The sequence below is a fragment of the Poecilia mexicana genome, unplaced genomic scaffold (assembly GCF_051168715.1).
Source record: "Poecilia mexicana isolate PSO_F unplaced genomic scaffold, ASM5116871v1 scaffold_17, whole genome shotgun sequence".
NCBI lineage: Eukaryota > Metazoa > Chordata > Actinopteri > Cyprinodontiformes > Poeciliidae > Poecilia > Poecilia mexicana.
Window position 1 is genome coordinate 27845386 of NW_028263386.1, and position 21260 is coordinate 27866645.

The 21260-nt window shown below is 41.6% G+C and overlaps 1 pseudogene; it reads right to left on the bottom strand.

Moving 5' to 3' along the window:
- Positions 1-18277: 18277 nt before the first annotated feature.
- LOC106905333 (uncharacterized) lies at positions 18278-20451 on the bottom strand (annotated as a pseudogene).
- Positions 20452-21260: the final 809 nt, after the last annotated feature.

Consider the following 21260-nt stretch of genomic DNA (forward strand, 5'->3'; position numbering starts at 1 on the left):
CAGTGGCTATGCTAACCAGCCTGAGCAATCAACAGGATCTGACAGAGCTAAAGACCTGCCTCCGGGCTCTGATTGGTAGTTTCTAGTTAGCACTGGGAAACGACGGATGAATTTTCTCACATATGAGTCTCATACCATACTGTCATGATGTGGTGACAGCTTCAACAAATATTTTATATGAAAGTTAATTACCGCAGCTTTAAAGTATTTAATAAATTGTGGTCACAATTGTATTAGAATTGGGTATTAAATACTGAGGTCTAATTTTTAACCACTTTAGTTTCCCATGTTACCAAGCTGCTTTACGGTGCTAAGGTGAATTTAAGAATGGAAGCAAACTATTGATCAGGAATTCACATTTTAACCATTTGTCTGTTGAAAAACACTTTCTTAATCCAAGTGGAACAATTAATCTAACTTGTTCAAGTTTCTTCATAGTTGTAGATGCTGACCCCTTCAGGATCTCCTGTAGCAGTCAGAGGCTTCTGACTGAAGAGATGACATTCAAAAACACACTCAGAAGATCTGCAGCATCTTGACCACTGAAGAATTAATATTCCTCTACCACCTCCACTTTATCTGCCATGATGAAAGCAGTGTTTAACCCAACTCTCAAAATCTGCAATCATCTCTTTTGTTTTTTCACATTTAAGTTGAGTTTGTTTACACACCACGACACAAACTGGTCCACCAGCTCCACTCAGATTCTTGACTCTCTCTGATCCACCTGACGACTGCTGGGTCATCTGAGCATTTCTGCAGATGACTGGAGTCTGCATCGTCTTTCTAAAAGGAGCCTAACCTGCTTTCTTTCAGTTTAGACCAGGGGTCCCCAAACTACGGCCCGCGGGCCGGATCCGGCCCGCCACGTAATTTGGTCCGGCCCCCTGAACAATGCCGGATCCGGCCCGCCTACTCATACCAGAGAGCATTCAGTGTTTTTTTTCATATATTGTATTTTCCGGTTTATATGTGGATTTTTATTCAACCACCAGGGGGCTTTTGAGCAGATGTTGAAACTAACTTTCCCTCAATGGAATATATACTAGTCAGTCCCAGTCACCGTTTCACTCACGGTTTTTTCCATTTGCATTCTGGGTAAAAATCTATCTAAAAGCGCGAATGTGTCTTCGCGCACCCCCCCTCCCCCTCGACAGTTTCAAAGACAGAACAGCCCCCTCCTCCTCCTCTTCCCCCCCCCCCCCCTCGACAAGAATTTTCTAAGGTTTCTTTCTACAAAACCTGAGACCGGCCCCCGACCAGAGAAAGAAACAGCTATGTGGCCCTCGCAGGAAAAAGTTTGGGGACCCCTGGTTTAGACCATTTACATTAGGGCTTCCCAAAGTTTGGGTGTAAAACGAGTTAAGAGGTCATTTCATATTAACATTTAGAGACTCAAAGAGAATAGTATTTGGATATTAAAATATTATTTCAGCATTCACATGGTAATTTTACCATTTTCTTTTACATCTTTCTGGTTTTGATTTCTAATTTAAATAATTTCAGGTTAAAGATTTCGTTAGAATTTTCAGAAGGCAATACACAGCGTCTGCTGTCTTCTTAAAGATAGGACATTACATATTTAACAGTTTTGTTATTAAAGTTTTGACCTACTGTTCATTCTAAGAATGCAATGCTCAAAATGTCTATTTCATTAATTTATTATAAATGAGCATATTTTGTTTTGCAGTGTAGTTAGTTGAAATTGCAATTTTAGTGTGACACCCTTCACCCCCACCTGGAAAAAAATCTAGGTGGAGGTGCTGCTGTGTGTTGATTTTCTATTCCTCTACTACATCTAGTACAAACAACACATTTGTGTTTGCACAACGCCTTCCTCTATATATAAGCCATTCAGTCGCTGCTGCACAGTTTTACAGGCAGCCATTTAAGGCCTTTGCAGCTTTCCAGGATTCCTGTGGCTGTACCAGCCGGAGCAATCAGAGAGGAAAACTGCCCCTAGTAGAAAAAAAAAAGTATGCTTTAGTATATTAAATTTTAACAAACTTTAGCATATTTTGATTAATGTACTTAAACTGTACTATTTTGGAACAACTTTTTTGTGCTTATTATATTTTAATAGTATTTAAATAGTATTAATTTACAATTTTTAGTATACTTCGACGAACTTTTTTGGAACATCTTCAAGTAGTACTTAGTATACTTTAAGTATACTTTTTTATGTAGTATTCAAGAGCTTGATTAGTATATTTTGAGTGTACTAATTCTGTCATAGAAGTATATTAAAAATATAATTTTAATATACTTTAAACATACTACTAATATATTAGTAATGTATTTAAATTACACTTAATTTTATTTTTGATTTACTGCTATTGCTAATTAAGTACAATTAATGGCTCATAAGTCTTCTTTATTCCTACTTTCCTATTGTGTACATTACATGTATAACTACACTACTTACATTGTTTTAGGCTACAATTGCATGGAAAGATTAATTACACAAGATGTTCAAGATAATTCAAATATTTTGTTTTATTACCGACATTTTATAATTGTCCAATTTACTCACAACTTTATGAACTTTACATAAATTATCAGTTTACAAGTCAGAAGTGAACACAATGAACGTGAAAATTTAAGTGTGACTAAAAATCAAAGTTATTATTTTAAAGAACAAAAATAAAAGAACTTTTAAAATTCAAAAACAGAGAATTAAAATAAGAGAACATTTTAATGTGAGCATCTCATTTCTATTTTTTTTTTTTTTTCCAATTTAGTGTTCGTTGTTCATTTGCAACGGATAGCTACGCGCACCTCCAAAGCTGTAGAATTCGGATATCCCAGTAGAGCAGCATGTGCAGTACAGAACATAAATACATTTTCATCAATATTGACTATGTTAGACTATCTGGCAATGAACCAAAAAAACATGTTACATTTTGTATTTTATCAATATTTACCATAACAATATATATAAATTCTTTGAGTGACATTATATTAGAGTAAATTTTTTAAGTTTAATTACCTGGTGCATGTGTTAGTAATGTAATTCAATTCCAACAAATAAATCTACCATTCTCTGACTGGATGTTGATTGCAAAGCTTGGTCACAAACATTAGCCTGCAATTGGCATAAACAATACAACAGTTTAATTTAAAATAGAAATTAATATTATTAGAGATAATGAACAAAAATGTAAACATTATTATTTATGAAACCAACGTAAGTTTGACAGATATTTTAAATATATTTTAAATACAGACCTGAGCAAGTGTATATTTACACTTGAGCAAATACATATTTTGTTCACTTAAAGTATACTTGTATTTAATATATTTCTTAAAAGTGTATTTTGTTAAAATTTTGTTTAAGTGTGTTTAAAGTTATAATTTCAAAATTGGTACAAGCATAATTTTAGTATATTTCATATATATTTATAGGTAGTACACTTAATACTTAGTGTATTTAAAATGTACTTTCACACATATAAGTATGTTTGAAATATACTAAAGTATACTTTTTTTTTTTACTAGGGTGACACCAAACTGCAAGTTGACTCCTGGAGACTTTTCAGCTTTCAGGTACAAGCATGCTGGCACAAGCTGGCTGCACTCAGAAATGTGAATTAGGAGCATAGGAGATGGACACCCAACATTCCTTTCATTGTTTCATAAAGTCAGAAAACCACAATGAACCTGAATAAAGGGTGTTTAGCTTTAAGATTAAGGAGTGTACAAGCTCACAGCTCATCTGAAGCTTCTTCATCATCTGGATTCATTTTCTTGTTTGGACAAACTAGGTGGTTTATTTAAAAAGTATAAAAACAGGAGTGGGGTTAAAAAAAATGTTATTCAGAGGACTTAACAGCTGGTGCACATGAAAACAGATCAGTGTCACCAAGGTCTCCTTCAAACCTGGACATCATCTGTCTGAGCCACAAACAGCTCACACACATCCATTCAGAGCAGTCGGCGGTGTGTGTTTACCAGCTCAGCACTGGGTTCCCACTCTATAATACACAGGTCTGCAGAGCAGAGACAGATCCAGCCAAGGCCATTCTATGTCTGTCTGCAAGGACGGACTCAGTGTGGAGAAAACACCAGCAGTCTGTCTGCCTGTCTGTCTGTAGCACTGTGGAAGAAAAGAAGAGAGAAAAAATGGAGGAGCAGCGAGTAAAATCCTTGGAGTCTGAAGGGATGACAGCATAGACAGTCGATCTGAAACATGTCCAGAGAAGTAGTGATGTTGGTGAATGTCCCACTTTCTAACTTGGAGCAGAAGCTTTGATGAACAGATCCTCTTCAATGCCAGAGTTTATGATCTTTAGGAAGGTTGATGTTTCCATCTGCCTCTCAGTCCTGAGCAAAGTCCAGGTGGTTTTGACAGCTGCCTCCAGGTCATCTGTATCATTGGGTCTGGTGTATCTCATCTTCTCCCTAATAATATCTTATCTGTGGGTTTAAAGGTTAGGTCAACCATGCACGGTAACACCACAGTGATTGAAGCAGCTTTTGGTACCTTTGGCAGAGTGTGCCTGTATCAAGTTCAGCTAGAAGATGAAACCAGCATCTCCATGCAGCCTGTCAGCTAGAGGAGTCATCAGAGTGTTCTAGAGCAATGTTTCACAACCCTGGTCCTCAAGGCACACTGCCCTGCATGTTTTAGGTGTTTCCTTGCTTTAGCTCAGGTGATTTCAATTAGCAGGTTTTTGCTGAACTGCAATCAGCTGAATGAGGTGCATTAAAGCAGGGAAATTTCTAAAACATGCAAGACTTCAGAAAACCCAGAGGACCAGAACCCTAACAAACACTGAAACTTCAGACTGAACATCCAGCATCATGGATCCTGGTCTTCTTCACTCTTCTTCCAAACTCTGGGACTTTAATTTCCAGAACAAATCCATACTTCACTTTTTCTCTGAAAAGAGGACTTTGGGCCACATTTCTTTATCTCCTTGTCGTACTATTTGTACCTCATGGCTGGGATTGGGTCTGTGTAGAGACTCTTCCATCCATCCATTTTCTATACACCCTTGTCCCTTGGCGGGATCCGGAGGGGTGTTGGTGCCTATCTCCAGCTAATGTTACGGGCAAGAGGCAGAGTACACCCTGGACTGGTCACCAGTCTGTCGCAGTGTAGAGACTCTTGATGTTCTGATTTCAACTTCAGCTTATTCCTGATGAAACTCCAACAAATTCCTGAATGGATTGTTTTCTCAACACTGCAGTTCTCTCTGTTGCTGCTGCACCTTCTCCCACCACACTTTGACCTTCCACTGAACTTTCTATGGAAATGTTCCTCATACATCACTTTGTGAAAAGCCAGCTTCTTCAGCAATCACCTCTTGTATCTTCTGACTGTCTTCTGTGCATCTGTCCACTCAGCAGTTTTCCCTATGATTGTGTATATGCCATTATATGCCCACTATATAACACGTGTACTTTAAAAATGCTTTTTTAAAATTGGTGTTGTATCCTAATAATTTTCTGAGACTCTGAGTTTTGGGTTTTTATTGTCTGTAAGCCATGATCATAGAAAGCTACAAGAATGAAAAAATTTTGAAATATGTCACTGTGATGAATCTGTTGAAGTTAGAGCTTGGACATTCTTGTTATTATGTTACAGTATTTTTCTTACATAATGCTCTTTCATCATGACTTCGTGTATTTTGTGAAGTGCTCCATTCCCTTCTGCAACAAACACCCCACAGCATGAGGCTGCCAGCCTATGTTCTAGAGTTGAGTGATGTTCCAAGGCTTACAATATTCCTAGAGTTTATTTTAATTGTAACAAGTGTCATTATAACCAAATGTGTCAGTTTTAGTTTGATAAGACTTCAGATCACTCTGTCTTGTTAGTACCCTGTTAGTAGAGAGATTCTTTAGGTGTGGATAATGACACTGCTGAAGCCAACATCTTCCAAAGGTTTTCTACTTCAGGTCAGGGATTTATTCATATATGACGTTACTTTGAAATGAATGAAAATCTTATTCTAGGGTGTCTTATTCCTAAATAAAATAGGAGTTGTTGTAGAACAAAAAAATGTAGTAAAGTATCATTTTGAATGTGATTATTCACTAATGAAGCAGCAATATACTGCTGCTTTGAAGAAATGAGAAATACGAAAAATTATCAATACGAAAGCTTATAGTCTGTCAATATCAAATAATTGTTTAACTTAATGTGAAAAAGTTCTGCAGACAGAAGATTTTTTGACTCTAACAAGCTCCAAATTAAACTTCCTAAAAAAAAACACACACATGATGTGTCATGATTATATGGGTCACTTTACAAAGTCAGCTTCATTTTTAATTTTCTCCAGTTGTTTAAACATAAACTAATGTGTGTGTGGGAACTTAAGTGCAAATAAACTTCTGACTTAAATGAAAAGAAAAAACAAAGTGAAGCAAAAGTCAGTTCTTTTTTCATCTTGCATATTAATATGTTCTTTCATCTGTAGCTTCACTGTCCAACAGGAAGAGGAAGAGTTGGTGTATTTAGTATTTTTGATTTCAGAATATCTGAAATGTCAAATATTTTCAAATAAACACTTATCATTTCTCTCTACTGTAACATTGAGGAAGCAAAATCAATTAATAACTGCAAGATCTAATTTAGACTGCATTTTAAATTTCACCATTTGACAAAATGATGACTAAAAGTCAGAGGTGTTTATAAGATTTTCTGTTGATGTAAGATTGATTTGTGATATAATACATGTGAAGCGAGCAGAGCTGGACTCTTGTCACTGCCAGGGCCTGCAGCAGAACACGCAGCAGTACGCGCAGCAGGGAGGCTGCAGATCCTCTGATTTATGAACTCTGAGCCCAAAGATTTGGATGGTGGCCCTCTGATTTTACAAAAGGGGCCCAGAGGACATTCAAAAATAGACAATCAGCCCAGAGGTAACTAGGAGTCATTTCCTGTCCGTCTTTTTCTGCCCTGATTACATCCTTTTTCTCATGGTCAGTAAATCATTCCTTCACCCCGTCCTTCTGCTCAACACATCTGGTTACTGAACTCTAGTAAACTCTGTCTCTGCCGTTATGTTCTGTCATCAACTACACAAGATGGCATTGGTCCTATTGCAAGAGAATCCATCACATTTTCACATTTTAGAGCAACAACAGCTGGTAAAAGTGAATGGGAAAAAAACCTGATGTGCAGCACATCCTGGAGTCAGTTAATCTCTGGAACAGATAAAAATCAGGCACAGTGGTCTTTGTTTGCTTTAATGTAAGCTAAAGTGCAAAGGAGGGAGACTGCATTGTGTGAAGGTCAGAAATACAAGCCATGGATTTATTTTTCCAGCACCCATCCCCTGCCAAGAGTGGGACTTGTTTCTCCTCTCACAACAACAGGTGCACAGTCTGAAAATGTGACTGGGTGATGAAACCCGGGGCTAGATTCTTGGAAGGTAGCCGAGGGAGGAATTAGAAGTCACACACTAAAACACACACCGACTGACTGAGTCTGACTGAGACAGACAGGGTCATGGTGAATTGGCTGCACAGTCAGCTGACTACTAGCTTAACTGGTCTCTCAAGATTTCCTATAGGAGCGAGTGACTTTGTGTATTGTGTGTCGGTGTGTTTTCCTGTGATGGACGGGTAGGGTTGTCACCTTTCAGAAATCAAAATAAGAGACGCCCACTAATGCGCATTGTCATAGTCTCATGAGGTGGGGGGGAGGATCAGTCCCTATATATTTAAAGCGGTCGTTGGGGGGAGGGGTTGGCGAGGGAAGACTGTCGGTTGGTCTGTGTTACCAAGAAAGCAGTTGGGCACAATATCGCAACACCAACACTGTGAATGAAGGAATGACTGGGGCAGCCTACTATATAAAGTACTCGGGGACCACTTTCTTATTATTACACATCCACATTTGAAGAATACGGAACAAATCACATCCTGTATCGGCTCAACATGGGACGCTACATTTAACAGCCAAATACGGAATACTTTTGCGTTCCCTCGCAAAAGGTTTTGCGTTCCCTCGCAATAATCTACTGATCAGTTCATGCGACATAATTGATACTGTAAGCCTTTTTTACGGTGCCGTACTTTCTGCTTTAATACAAGCTTATAAGGTTTTTCCATGGACGAGTTATTATCGCGGGGTAAGTCATCTGATTGCGTCTCCATTGTGTTCGTGTCTGAATGGTTTAAAGGGCTGCTTTCTGTGCCGTTCCATCTGAGCCTTAACAGACATAAACATGCAGTAAATAAATCGATTTTCAATCAGTTTTTTGCACCAAAGAGTTAATAATAATAAACACGTTTTATTATTATAAAACACAGTAAACTGTAGAGGGCCGCACTGGGTTAACTCGGGGAATCTCATTTGTCCGTGTATCAATCAACTCCAAACCTCTTCTTTGTTCTGTCACAATTATCGATTTATTTAATTTTGATTATCATGCTCCAAACTTTGCGAGGACTGACCACCCAGCTCACCCGCTTCCTCAAACACACAGAGCCAGCAGCAGCCAGTAACCTTCCCATTCATACTTGATGACGTCACTCCCACATCGACACGCCCACCACCAGGTGTCAAAGCCGCTGCTCCTGTCATATCAATAATTACTTATTTCATTCATATTGCTCTTATAGAGCCTAAGTGAAAATGTGTTTATTACTATTAACGCTTTGGTGCAAAAAACTGATTGAAAATCGATTTATTTGCATGTTTATGTCTGTTAAGACTAAGATGGAACGGCACAGAAAGCAGCCCTTTAAACCATTCAGACTACGAACACAACAGAGACACAATCAGATGACTTATTACCCCGCGATAATAACTCAATAGTCCATGGAAAAACCTTAAAAGCTTGTATTAAAGCAGAAAGTACGGCGGCCACCAGAGGCTTCCAGTATCAGTTATGCCGCATGAACTGATCAGTAGATTATTGCGAGGGAACGCAAAATCTTTTGCGAGGGAACGCAAAAGTTTTGCGAAGGGACGCAAAAGTATTGCGAGAGAACGCAAAAGAAAAAAAATTCCCCGTGTCCCCTGGAGGGCTCCGTATGTAACAAAAGGCAACATCACTATACAATTAATTAGATTAGAATTCAAAACAGTGTCTAAAGAAGAATATTTTGTAAAATAGGAGATTTCTATCTAGCTAGATTGTCTTCTACGGAGCCCCTAAGGGTACATGGAGAGGAAAAAAAAAAAAAAAAAAAGAAATCTCGACCTACTTTCTCGAGATCTCGACTTATTTTGTGGAACTAAGGCAGGCAAGACGCCTCAGACGGAGAAATGACTTTTGTCTCTTTGAATTTGCATGATATCTTCCTCTGGGACATCGCAAAAAATTATATAAGTCCTCCTCCATGATGTAGACACACTCCACCACGTGGAGAGTGTGTGCTCTGAAATCAACTCAGACAGAAAAAAAAGATCATTTCTATAGAGATAGAACAAATTGAATTAAACAAAACACAATCAGAAGATTTAAGCTAACATGACTGTTAATGCCAGATTAATTATAGAGCTGTTTGTTCTCTCAGTCAGAGGTCCAAAACAGTCTGCTGCCTCCATGGCAGTCCTGTTCCAGTACTGCTGTCCAAGGCCTAAATTCAATTAGGCATCCGGATTTGAGATTACAGAGGCTCAGAGAGGGCATTAGAGGTCACAGGGGTGTTAATGATCCCAGCAGATGGGCTGGGATCAAGAATACAGTGTGACATTTGGTAATACACGAAGAGCAGAAACAGCGTTACCTTTGGCTGTCATAAATATACTTGTTTATAGGTGATTGTCTTACGTATGACAGCTACACAAACCAAACTGATTCAGATCTTAAATAATAACTACAACTCAAATCAACTTTTCTACACACACATTTTTAATGTAGTTCTTTCAGGGTGCTGTCTTTACATTTCTGTTTAAATATTGATATTTTTGTATACATTTATTTAATTCAGCAAAATTTTGACCAAGCGGTAGAGTTTGGTCAATAGCTGTGTCACGGTCCGAGTTCGGGTATAAAATACGCCGCCTGGTGGCGAGCATTGATTAATAGCGATTCTTCAGCTTTGCACATGTTTGATTCCTTTGGTTTGTGGACCGACTGCTCGGACTGCAGAGCTCAGGAGGTGGGAGGAGCTAAGAGCAGCAACACAGAAAAAAGTTGCTAGATCTGTTGACAATCACTTGTTTGAAAAAAGTTGCTAGAGGGTTAAGGAAGACTCACTACATATAGCAACAAAATCTTATGTTCTCCGCAGTGTTTTCGCTCCGCCGTGCCCCTCTGTGCCTCTTGGCTCCGCCCACTTTGGTTTAATTTTTCGATATTTGTCTGGGAGTGAGGCTATGCTGTCATAGAGGAGTTAGTTCAACTTTAAGAATGAAAATTCTTAACAGGGTTTAGTAGTAGAATAGTAGAAATCTTAGTAATAGATAAAACCTGCAAAACAAGCCCAAATCATGACACCTACACTGCCATGCTCTACAGCTGGGAGGAGCTGTTTGTGTTATAAGACTGGCATTAGTTTTCTCTATGCACGTCACTAATTAAGGTTGACCTTCTCTACTTTGTGTTTCATCTGTGTTCTGAGAACTATGCTGCCATTTTCAGACCTTTAAAACAAACCATGCTTGTTGAGATTTTTTTTATTATTATTATTGCTATTCCTCTCTCCTGAGCGTTCATATTAACATGCCCAGTGAGGCCTGTAGAGCCTGACAGAGCTCTGGGGTTTCAGGGTCAGTTCTCAGAGCAGTGCAGACTTCTGGGTGAACAAGTTGGGACGTCGACTCCTGGGAAGGTTGCAAACTTTCACATGTGTTTTCCATTCATATCAAATATCTTTCACTGTAGAATGATGGACTTAGACCTCAGTCTGTGCATTTGACCAGCAGCACGTACATCCTGTTCACAAGACATAGAAACTGTAGGAATCAACTATTCACTGTCTTTGAATTATTTTTAGCTTCTGTCTTACTGTAGCTTTCAGGCCTTGCTGAGCTACAGTTGATCCATTTCATTCTGATTTGTGAAATTCCAGGACTGATTCTACTTATTGCTGTGAAGGAGTTCCAGCTGCAGAACTCTGGGTAGGCATGTGCAGTTGAACATCGCCAAGCTGTTTTCCATTTCATCAGAATTGGGCGCAGTAGGTACGTAACGCGGTGCTATCCGACTGCTGAGGACTTTCCAAACACGTTGACGGCACATTATCTCTCTCTCTCAGCAGTCAGACATAAAAGCATCCTTTTTGCTGAGACATCAGCATTTCACAGCCAACAGCTGCTCTGAGGAATAGTTTTAGGTCAAGACCCCCGCTGTAATGAAAGCGTTCTGTAACAAAATGTTCTTCCAGAACTCTTCTGTTCTCTCATCTTAGTCGGGGGTTCTGGAAGGCCGGCTTTCCTCTCACATTCTCTACTTGCAGCTGCAGCGCCGTAGCTGTCTGCCAACATCTACATCCATCCTGGAGCAGGATCCGTCCTCAGTCCAAGTGTCCTCCACCTGCTGAGTCTTCCCTTCTGTTCATTAAAAATAAGTGGGTGATGAATCAGCTGCATTGTGCTGAAAAACTTCAACCCACTGAGCTAAAAGTCCTGACCTTAATCTAAATCTGAAGTGGATTCTTGAGAGTTTTACATGATGCAGATTAGTTGATGTAAATCAGGATAAATATGTGGGAACTTCATAGTTCTGCCACTCTGGGGGATCTTAAAGTGACAGCTCCTACGGCTTGGTGGTTAGATCATCTGGAGAACTCATCTGGAACCCACAGCTGCCTCGTTTGCTTTCAACCCCCAGATAATAGAAATATGTATTTGATTTATTTAGAGCTTCTTATTTAGAGCTTTTGGCGTGGGAGTCTTTGTTAATCTTTTCCGGAATTTTTATCTGGTTTTTTTTTTTTTTTTGGATGGTTTTTCTGTCTATAATTTATGTCACAGCAGGCTTTTTGTTCCCCTGCTGTCATGGGAACAGTGTTAAAGGAAGTTTCTCATTTTGAGAAGTACGTCACTAAAATCTTTACTTAAAGAAATCTTTTATTAAATCATTCTGAATTATAGCAACAAGTAGCTAAAAATGTTCTCTGAAATTGATACATTTCTTCCTTCTTTCCTATGATGAAACTGACTCTAACGAGGATCCAGGAATTGAAACAGAGACAGGCCCACAGCATCACACATTCTGCACTGTACCGTAGTTTAACAGTTCAGTTCAGTTAAAAAAAACAATTAAAAAAATGTAATTTATTCGTAAAGGAATAAATTAAATATTGTCATAACTCATCATCCAAGTACTTTAAATGTTAAATGTTGATGAAGATGTCATGGGCAGGAAGGATCAATGTGTCAGAAGAAGCCTCTGACTGAAGACTGTTGCTGTTTGACAGCCTCATGGCTATCATGACATGCTAACATGCTAACAGTGCAGTATCTGGGCTTTTAGCATGTATCAGTAACATGTAGTGGATGACTCCCTCACTTGCTAATAACTATTATTATAGTTGTTAGCAGCTATGCTAATCCACATCATTTGCTTTTTCCGCTCCTCTCTGTCTATAAAACCAAAATTGATTAATTCAATGTAGTCTTCAAAAGTCTCATAATTTGTTTGTTTTAGTTCAACTAACCTCAAGTGTCACATGACCAGACCTAATACACTCATTGCAAATGAAAAGTGTGGAGGTTCCTCCATCTTTTCCCAAGTGTTAGTATTTATTTAAATGTTTTCATATAATATATTTAGAATTTTACTTTTTTTTTGGTGGTGGTTATTGCATTAGGTTGCTTACTCATTTGGGTGCACACATTTAGTAAACACCTTATGTTTATTTAAGATCATTAACTATTTTTGTTTTGCTGAGTTTGAAGGACTGGCTGGCAGAAGATGATTGGTTGAAAGGCAAACCAGGAAGTGGAACAATCCATCAGGCTAATGGAAGCAGGGGACTTGATAAAGAATCTGCCTCTCTCTACTAATAGCATAATTGCTAAAACCTTTTTGGTGTTAGGCTATTTTGTTTTCATAGTTGTGTTAAAGTCAAAATGTTTTAGTTTAAATCTGTTATTTATGTTTATGCATTATTTGTCTTTGCTCTTCTCCCACCCTTCCTCGTTTGTGTAGACTAGCCTGTGTGTATAAATTCCCCTGTGTATTCATTGTGAGAGATCAGTTTTTGGTTTGTTATCCTGAGTTATGTTTGCCTTAGTTGATTTCTTTTGGGCCCATTTTGCTATATTTTTTAGATTTATTGTTGAAAACCTTTTGTTAATACTTTTTTTTGGAAAAAATAAATTGAAAATATTATTTTTATATGGCTTTGTCATTGTGCCTTACTGGTGGGACCGTAACAAAAAGCATGTGATGAATGAAGTGTTACACACATCACATACATAGGGTTAGACCAATTATACTTCTAAATTTACTACAAAACATTTTTACTGGTCCAAGTGAAAAAATTAAAGACTGGGGAAAAACAGGCAGAAACTAGTTTATCCCAAAGACAATAAAAGAGGAATGAACTGCAGTGTGAGAAGTAGCCAGCTTATAGAAAGTCCTTGAAGTTAGAAATGTAGCAAAACTCATCACACTCTGATATTGCAGGAAGAAGAAAATACTCATAAACAACTTTCAACTTTTTAAATAAACCAGAATCTTTCTGTCGATCACAGAAACCACAGAAAACATCCATTTAAATGGGCAGAGCTGAGAAACGCTGCTGGTTGCTTTTCCGTAGCACCATCGCTAACCCTGCAGCTTCCATAACCAGCTAACTCAAGAAGCCAGCGATGTGTTGTTTTATAGCAGTTGTGTAACTCTGGATTTCTGGGCACAAAGCAGCAGCGGTTCATTCTCTGTGCAGTCATCAGACATGCAGGCCTGCTGCATTCTAACAGGCCTGCAGTGCTGCTGCTCTGCATGCTGCTGATAGCTGAATAATCCCAGGGACACAGACAGCTACAAAATGGGATGTGATTACATTTATTTGTAGCACTAAACATGTGCAAGTGCTGATGAAAGGTCTGGGGGAAAAACAAGGATTTTATCCACGATCTAGAATCCTGTCTATTGTCAGCTGCATGCAGAAGGCTTTGTAACACAGGCAGTAATAACTTTGTTACATAACCAGGCTTATGTCATAATAAGCTGTGTTTTTTGTAACATGATCAGTTTGAGCAAAGTCTTAAAAAGGAAGAAGAAATGGAAGCTTGTGCCTCGGCTTGCTCTCTCTGCCTCAGCCTTGTTCTGCGCATGACCAGCTGAACCAGCATCCAGACGAGTCACAGCTCATCTCCATGGATAACTGGAGGCTAACAACATCACACATTCACTTTACCTCAAGCGCTATGCAGGCTTCAGCTGATGACATCAATGCATCTCCTCAAAACATGAGCTCAGGTCAGTGCTGAGCCTATCCTAACTGATCACTAGGTGGCAGCCCTAGCTGTGTACCCCTGGTGGATGATGCTGCCTGCTGTAGAGATGGAAGTGGAGTGTGTAAGAGTGTGTGTGGATCATAATAAACACTTTTTATTTTTGCTTTTTACATTTGTTGTGAAAAACAGCCAACTTCATTTCAGTGCAACTGGATGAAAAACTTCAGTTCCTGAGTCTTTCCACTGATTCTCAATTGGATTTAGGTCAGGAATTTGACTAGGACATTCTGAAAAATTAAAATCTTTTGATGTTACCTTCAGTTGTTATGAAAATGACAACATCATAGCCAACATCTGATGCCTTGAAATTGGCTTTCTGTCTCTCTAAGAAGCTCTTATCTCTTTCTGACACGCCCTTCAGCATTATCACAACAACTCTCCTCCATGATGCCATTTACAACAGTTCTTAGAGCGTTGTACTGAGAACTAGTCTTTGGATTAAGAAATAAGACAGAGCTGCACGTTAATAAAAAAAAAGAAAAAGAAAAGTAGAACATCCAAAAGGGCGTCTTGGTTATGTTAGTTACTACAGAATCACTGGGACTGCTTAATGTAGTGTTGTTGCCATTTTTAACTGCTCAACATAAGCACAAGTGTAAATACTCCACTTGAAGTAAGTAAAAGAAACTATTAACTTCACTAAAATTACTCTATTTCCTGGAAAATACACTAGATGTGCAGAAATATAAGTGAAAAAGAAACATAAACTCAATGACATGCATGCACAAGTATTCACAGCTCTAAAAAGCACTTTTAGAAAGTACAAAGGGTCCAAGCTTCTAAGATATTTCAAAAAAGAAAAAAAATCAACCAGATAAAGCACTGCCAGTTTGGAAACATTAATGCATAAGAACAAATGTAAGATGTCTCTTTGTGACTTATGAGCAAACTGTCAGGAAGTGGGGGTGTTGGTGGTGAGGAGAGAACGCTGAGACCCAGGTTATGGTGATGATGATGTATTTAATGGTGAAAAATAGCACACAGTCCAAGGCAGGCAGCACGGCAGGAACAACTAGCACGCAGCTAAGCACCGGTAGCAACTGACTAATGGACTAGACGAGACAAACACTAACCAGGACTTTACAGTTCTACTGGCGAATCACACGGAAACATACACAAGCCAGGACTTAAACAGTTCTACTGGCGAGTGCTTCTACGACGAACAGACTACGACAATAGACAAACTTAGACAAGGACCCGACGAGGAACACAGACAACAGGAGGGTTTAAATACACACGGGGTAATCAGGGGAATGGGACACACCTGGGGAGCAATCAACGGGGAGGACAGGACAGAGACTAACAGGAACACAGGACTGAACACAGAGAAACTCAAAAATAAGCACACAGAAACACGGAACCTAACAGTACCCCCCCCTCAAGGGCGGATACCAGACGCCCACAAAAAAAATCCAAATAAACACAAAACAACCCAACAGGGTGGGTGGAGGGGCGACGGAAGGAGGGCAAGAGTCCATAGGAAAACAGTCCAACAAAAAACTACCCAACAGGGTGGGCGGAGAAGGCAACGACGGCAGGAGGGCTAGAGTCCAGAAAAAACAGTCCAAAACAAAGAAAACAACCCACCAGGGTGGGCGGGGAGGCGGGTCCGGCGGGCGTCGCCGGCGCAGGAACCGGAGTCCCGGAGGCGGGTCCGGCGGGCGTCGCCGGCGCAGGAAGCAGAGACGTGGAGGCGGGTCCGGCGGTCTCTTCCGCCGGCGTAGGAAGCAGAGACGTGGAGGCGGGTCCGGCGGCCTCTTCCGCCGGCGCAGGAACCAGAGACGTGGAGCCGGGTCCGGCGGTCTCTTCCGCCGGCGCAGGGACCAGAGACGTGGAGCCGGGTCCGGCGGTCTCTTCCGCCGGCGCAGAGGCGGATCCGGCGGGCGGCGTCTCCGGCGCAGAAAGCCGAGACGTGGAGCCGGGTCCGGCGGTCTCTTCCGCCGGCGCAGAGGCGGATCCGGCGGGCGGCGTCTCCGGCGCAGAAAGCCGAGAGGTGGAGGCGGATCCGGCGGGCGGCGTCTCAGGCGCAGAAAGCCGAGACGTAGAGGCGGATCCGCCGGGCCGGCAGGAAGGCCGGCTGGGGTCTCGGGGGGAGCAGACTCAGGAGTCTCGGGGGGAGCAGACTCAGGAAACTCGGGCGGAGCAGACTCAGGAAACTCGGGCGGAGCAGACTCAGGAAACTCGGGCGGAGCAGACTCAGAAAACTCGGGCGGAGCAGACTCAGAAAACTCGGGCGGAGCAGACTCAGAAAACTCGGGCGGAGCAGACTCAGAAAACTCGGGCGGAGCAGACTCAGAAAACTCGGGCGGAGCAGACTCAGGAAACTCGGGCGGAGCAGACTCAGGAAACTCGGGCGGAGCAGACTCAGGAAACTCGGGCGGAGCAGACTCAGGAAACTCGGGCGGAGCAGACTCAGGAAACTCGGGCGGAGCAGACTCAGGAAACTCGGGCGGAGCAGGCTCGGGGAGCTCTGGCTCGGGGGAAGGCTGCGCTCCGGCAGCAGGCTCGGGGAGCTCTGGCTCGGGGGAAGGCTGCGCTCCGGCAGCAGGCTCGGGGAGCTCTGGCTCGGGGGAAGGCTGCGCTCCGGCAGCAGGCTCGGGGAGCTCTGGCTCGGGGGAAGGCTGCGCTCCGGCAGCAGGCTCGGGGAGCTCGGGCGGCTGCGCTCCGGCAGCAGACTCGGGGAGCTCGGGCGGCTGCGCTCCGGCAGCAGACTCGGGGAGCTCGGGCGGCTGCGCTCCGGCAGCAGACTCGGGGAGCTCGGGCGGCTGCGCTCCGGCAGCAGACTCGGGGAGCTCGGGCGGCTGCGCTCCGGCAGCAGACTCGGGGAGCTCGGGCGGCTGCGCTCCAGCAGCAGACTCGGGGAGCTCGGGCGGCTGCGCTCCGGCAGCAGTCTCGGGGGACTTTGGAGCGGCCCACGCCACTAATCGTGCCGCCTGCCGCCCGGGCGCCAGCCTGGCTGCTTGGAACCCCATCACCATGGGGACTGTTGTGGCTGGAGACGGGCAGACGGAGGTGGCGGCTGGAGACGGGCAGACGGAGGTGGCGGCTGGAGACGGGCAGACGGAGGTGGCGGCTGGAGACGGGCAGACGGAGGTGGCGAACGGTGTGGTGAATTCTTGCTTGGCGAGGAATTCCTGGTGTAGTTCCTGGACTAAGTCCAGCATGAATGGATCATTATGAAACATTTTGAACAGCTGATGAAAATCCTCCTCGTACTCAATATTGTAAATGTCCGGGGATTTGAGGAATGGGTATACGGGTGGAGCTGTGGTGGTGGTTGCTGGGTCCATGCTGAAAGCGTTCCTCACCGGTCTGGTCGGGTCCTACTGTCAGGAAGTGGGGGTGTTGGTGGTGAGGAGAGAACGCTGAGACCCAGGTTATGGTGATGATGATGTATTTAATGGTGAAAAATAGCACACAGTCCAAGGCAGGCAGCACGGCAGGAACAACTAGCACGCAGCTAAGCACCGGTAGCAACTGACTAATGGACTAGACGAGACAAACACTAACCAGGACTTTACAGTTCTACTGGCGAATCACACGGAAACATACACAAGCCAGGACTTAAACAGTTCTACTGGCGAGTGCTTCTACGACGAACAGACTACGACAATAGACAAACTTAGACAAGGACCCGACGAGGAACACAGACAACAGGAGGGTTTAAATACACACGGGGTAATCAGGGGAATGGGACACACCTGGGGAGCAATCAACGGGGAGGACAGGACAGAGACTAACAGGAACACAGGACTGAACACAGAGAAACTCAAAAATAAGCACACAGAAACACGGAACCTAACACAAACAAACTTATATGGCCACAGAATTGTGGGAAAACAACAACAAAAATACATATCAACAGGGTGGGCCATGAGTTTCCATACATAGAATAATTAAACATTTTATGTTGGACGTTTTTATTTTTGTGGGACTCTGTAATCGCTGTACATTTTGGACCACTTCATGGTTGATCTGCAACATTTCCAGTTTTCTGAAACTTCCAAATAAGTTTTGCCACAGTGTTGTGTGTGATGCTCGTTCCATGTTTTCTGTTAAAGTTTCATACAACCATGCAAGTGCTTCCCTATCCAGCCATTTCAATTCTTTACTCTTTTGTCAAACGCATCTTCTTGGGTATCTGAATTATAAAAGAAATATACATTTTACATTCTCCTATGTATGGAAACTTATGGCCCACACTGTACATACTTGTGACATATTGGTCAATTTGGAAGGAGGCGAACACTGTCACACCAATGTAGATCTTTGTCAGCAGCACATGCACAAATGATTACAGACTATTATCAGAGTAGTGACTCTGAGTCACTACGGAAGTTGTCGTCAGACGTATTGTCAAAGGTAACACTCTCTGCTCCTGACAAAGCCTGTAGATAATATTCTCTTGCCTGCAGCTTCATCTGTTTAAAGTGCTGCAGCTCTCTGAGGATGATGCTCTGGACATAAGTAAAAATAATTTATACAAAATTTAGATACTTTAACTCTTGATATGTTTATGCAAAACATATTAGTGTATGCTTATTTACCACTGTGTGATTGCTACCATGGCAATGTTGTGTCACTGGGATAGGAACTCTTCCAAAGACAGTGCTTTTGTATCCATAACAGTCTTGTTGTCTTCTAAAGCCAATGCTAAGATGTTTTTCTCCTTCATGATCTTGCAGCGAGCTTTGTTTCCGTCTGTGACTTTATAAAGACGCTGAGATTGCCTTTTGATGCTTGCAGCCAGAACTTCAATTCTTCCTGCAAAGTAGTCCGGATCAGTTGTGCTAGATGTTGCTGATGATGATAAATAAGAGGAATGCAGTTAACATAGAAGTACTTTTGGAACTTCCTCTAATTTTTTATCTGTAATAGCTCACTTTCTGCCCACTCCTTAACATGGACCCAGTCATCAAGTTGACCGATCAGTCACCGAAAGCTCAATTTTTGAGAACTCCAGATTCTGATGCTGTTTTTGTGGCCTGCATTGCCAATTTCAAATACATAAAAAATTCAGAACACAGCATTTATAGGCATTAACAAATATCAAATGTTTTCACTACCTTCTGATATTAATGGGTTAGTGAGGTGGCCAAGTTGTCCAGTTTTTGCTAATTCTAGCACATGGCCAAAAGAGTCAGCATGTCTGTCCAGCCTGCAAACAGAAAGAAGCCAACAATAGTAGAGTTTTCCTTTATCATAGTTACTTATACTTTAAGGAAAGCAATCTTTGGTCTTCTCATCAGCTTTTGACAAGCAATCCTTGAAAGAAATGCATTGCACTGCTCAACTTCTTCCCCTAGAGTCAATCCAGCACCATCTTAATATGCTCCACTCCACTTAGCCTAAATAAAAGCATGCACACACAAAGAATATCAACTGAGTCAAAATGTTCAGGCAGTTATGTTCCAGCAAGTTTATTCCATGTCTAGTCAGTGTTCCTCACCTTACATTTAAAGGAATGGGCTTTGGCATGGGAAACCGAGAGAAATGGTTTCATTTGAAGCAGGTGTTGGAGCTCAGGACAGCTTTTCATTACTTTTTCAAGATTTGACCAGTACTTGCATGTTACATCCATCCAACAAAAAAAAAGTGACCTGTCTGTTGGCCAGCCTTTGTTGCAAGAACAAGGGGTATGCAAATATCTCACCCCTATACATGTTCAGGGCACTAAGTAGCACTCCATGTCTACACACACACACACAGCTTGCTGCTGGATCTGTGAGAGATCTCCTTGGCTACTGGCCATTGCCCACCACAAACACCTCTTCCAGAAACCAAGAATGCATAAAATTCAATCAGGCATGCTGTCATCACAGGCTAAAAGGTTACTGTTGTTGTACATTTACAATCTGTAGTCTTACATGTTTGGTTGATTTGTGTATGTAGTCCACAAATTTTCCTATGTCTCATCCTTGGCTATGTAAAGGTCCTAAAATATAGCCTGTTCCTCCAATCTGAAAAACAAGCAATAAAAAACACTTCATGGGGTGTTATGGTCCAAAGGTAGTAAACATTACTAACTTATACAAATAATTGTTATATTGTACATATTTTACAATACCTTGCTGCATTCTTAAAACGGCAATGTTTGCAGTTTCCATCCACTGAAACTCAAGAATGGAGTTAGACAGCCCTTCTGGGATATGTACATCAAAGTACTCACACGGCCAAAGCGGACGGTTCATTGGTCCAGCATTTTAAGAAATGCTTGACAGGAGAGACCTGGTGCTGCCATTTTCATTTCTTGTAGAAAATAATCTTTTAAAAAATAAAAATATTTGTACATGTCATAAAAGTATCCTAAGATTCAAATTCATAGAAGAAACTATATAACTAAAAAATTAAGAAAGTAATTTAGATTGTCAGACAAATGGAGGAACAACACATTCCCACTTACATGTTTGGTTGATTTGTGTAATCAACCAATCAAGTTGATTTACATACACAAACAAGAGACATGTACATCAACTGCTGGAAGTGCATTCAGTCTGTTTCAACTACATTCTACTTCATGTAAAAACAGTAAAACTCCACATTTGTGTTAAATAACTAACCTGTTCTATGTTGTGGAGCAATTTCTATTCAGCATACTCTTACCGCCAGAAACTTTCGCTGGAGATAGGCACCAGCACCCCTCCTGACCTCACTAGGGACAAGAGTGTTAGAAAATGGATGGATGTAAAATAAATAGTCACAGGACTAGTCACAGAAGACAAAACTTACGCTTTCTCTTCTTATTTTCAAATAGGCCACCCTGATATAAAGAGATGGCATGGCCAGCAGGTGATTGACATGATTGTGCAGATGTGGCTGGTCTATGAGGGAGAAAGATGATGGAGTGGGAGGAGAGGCAGCTGGGAATGATGTGATGGGAATGATT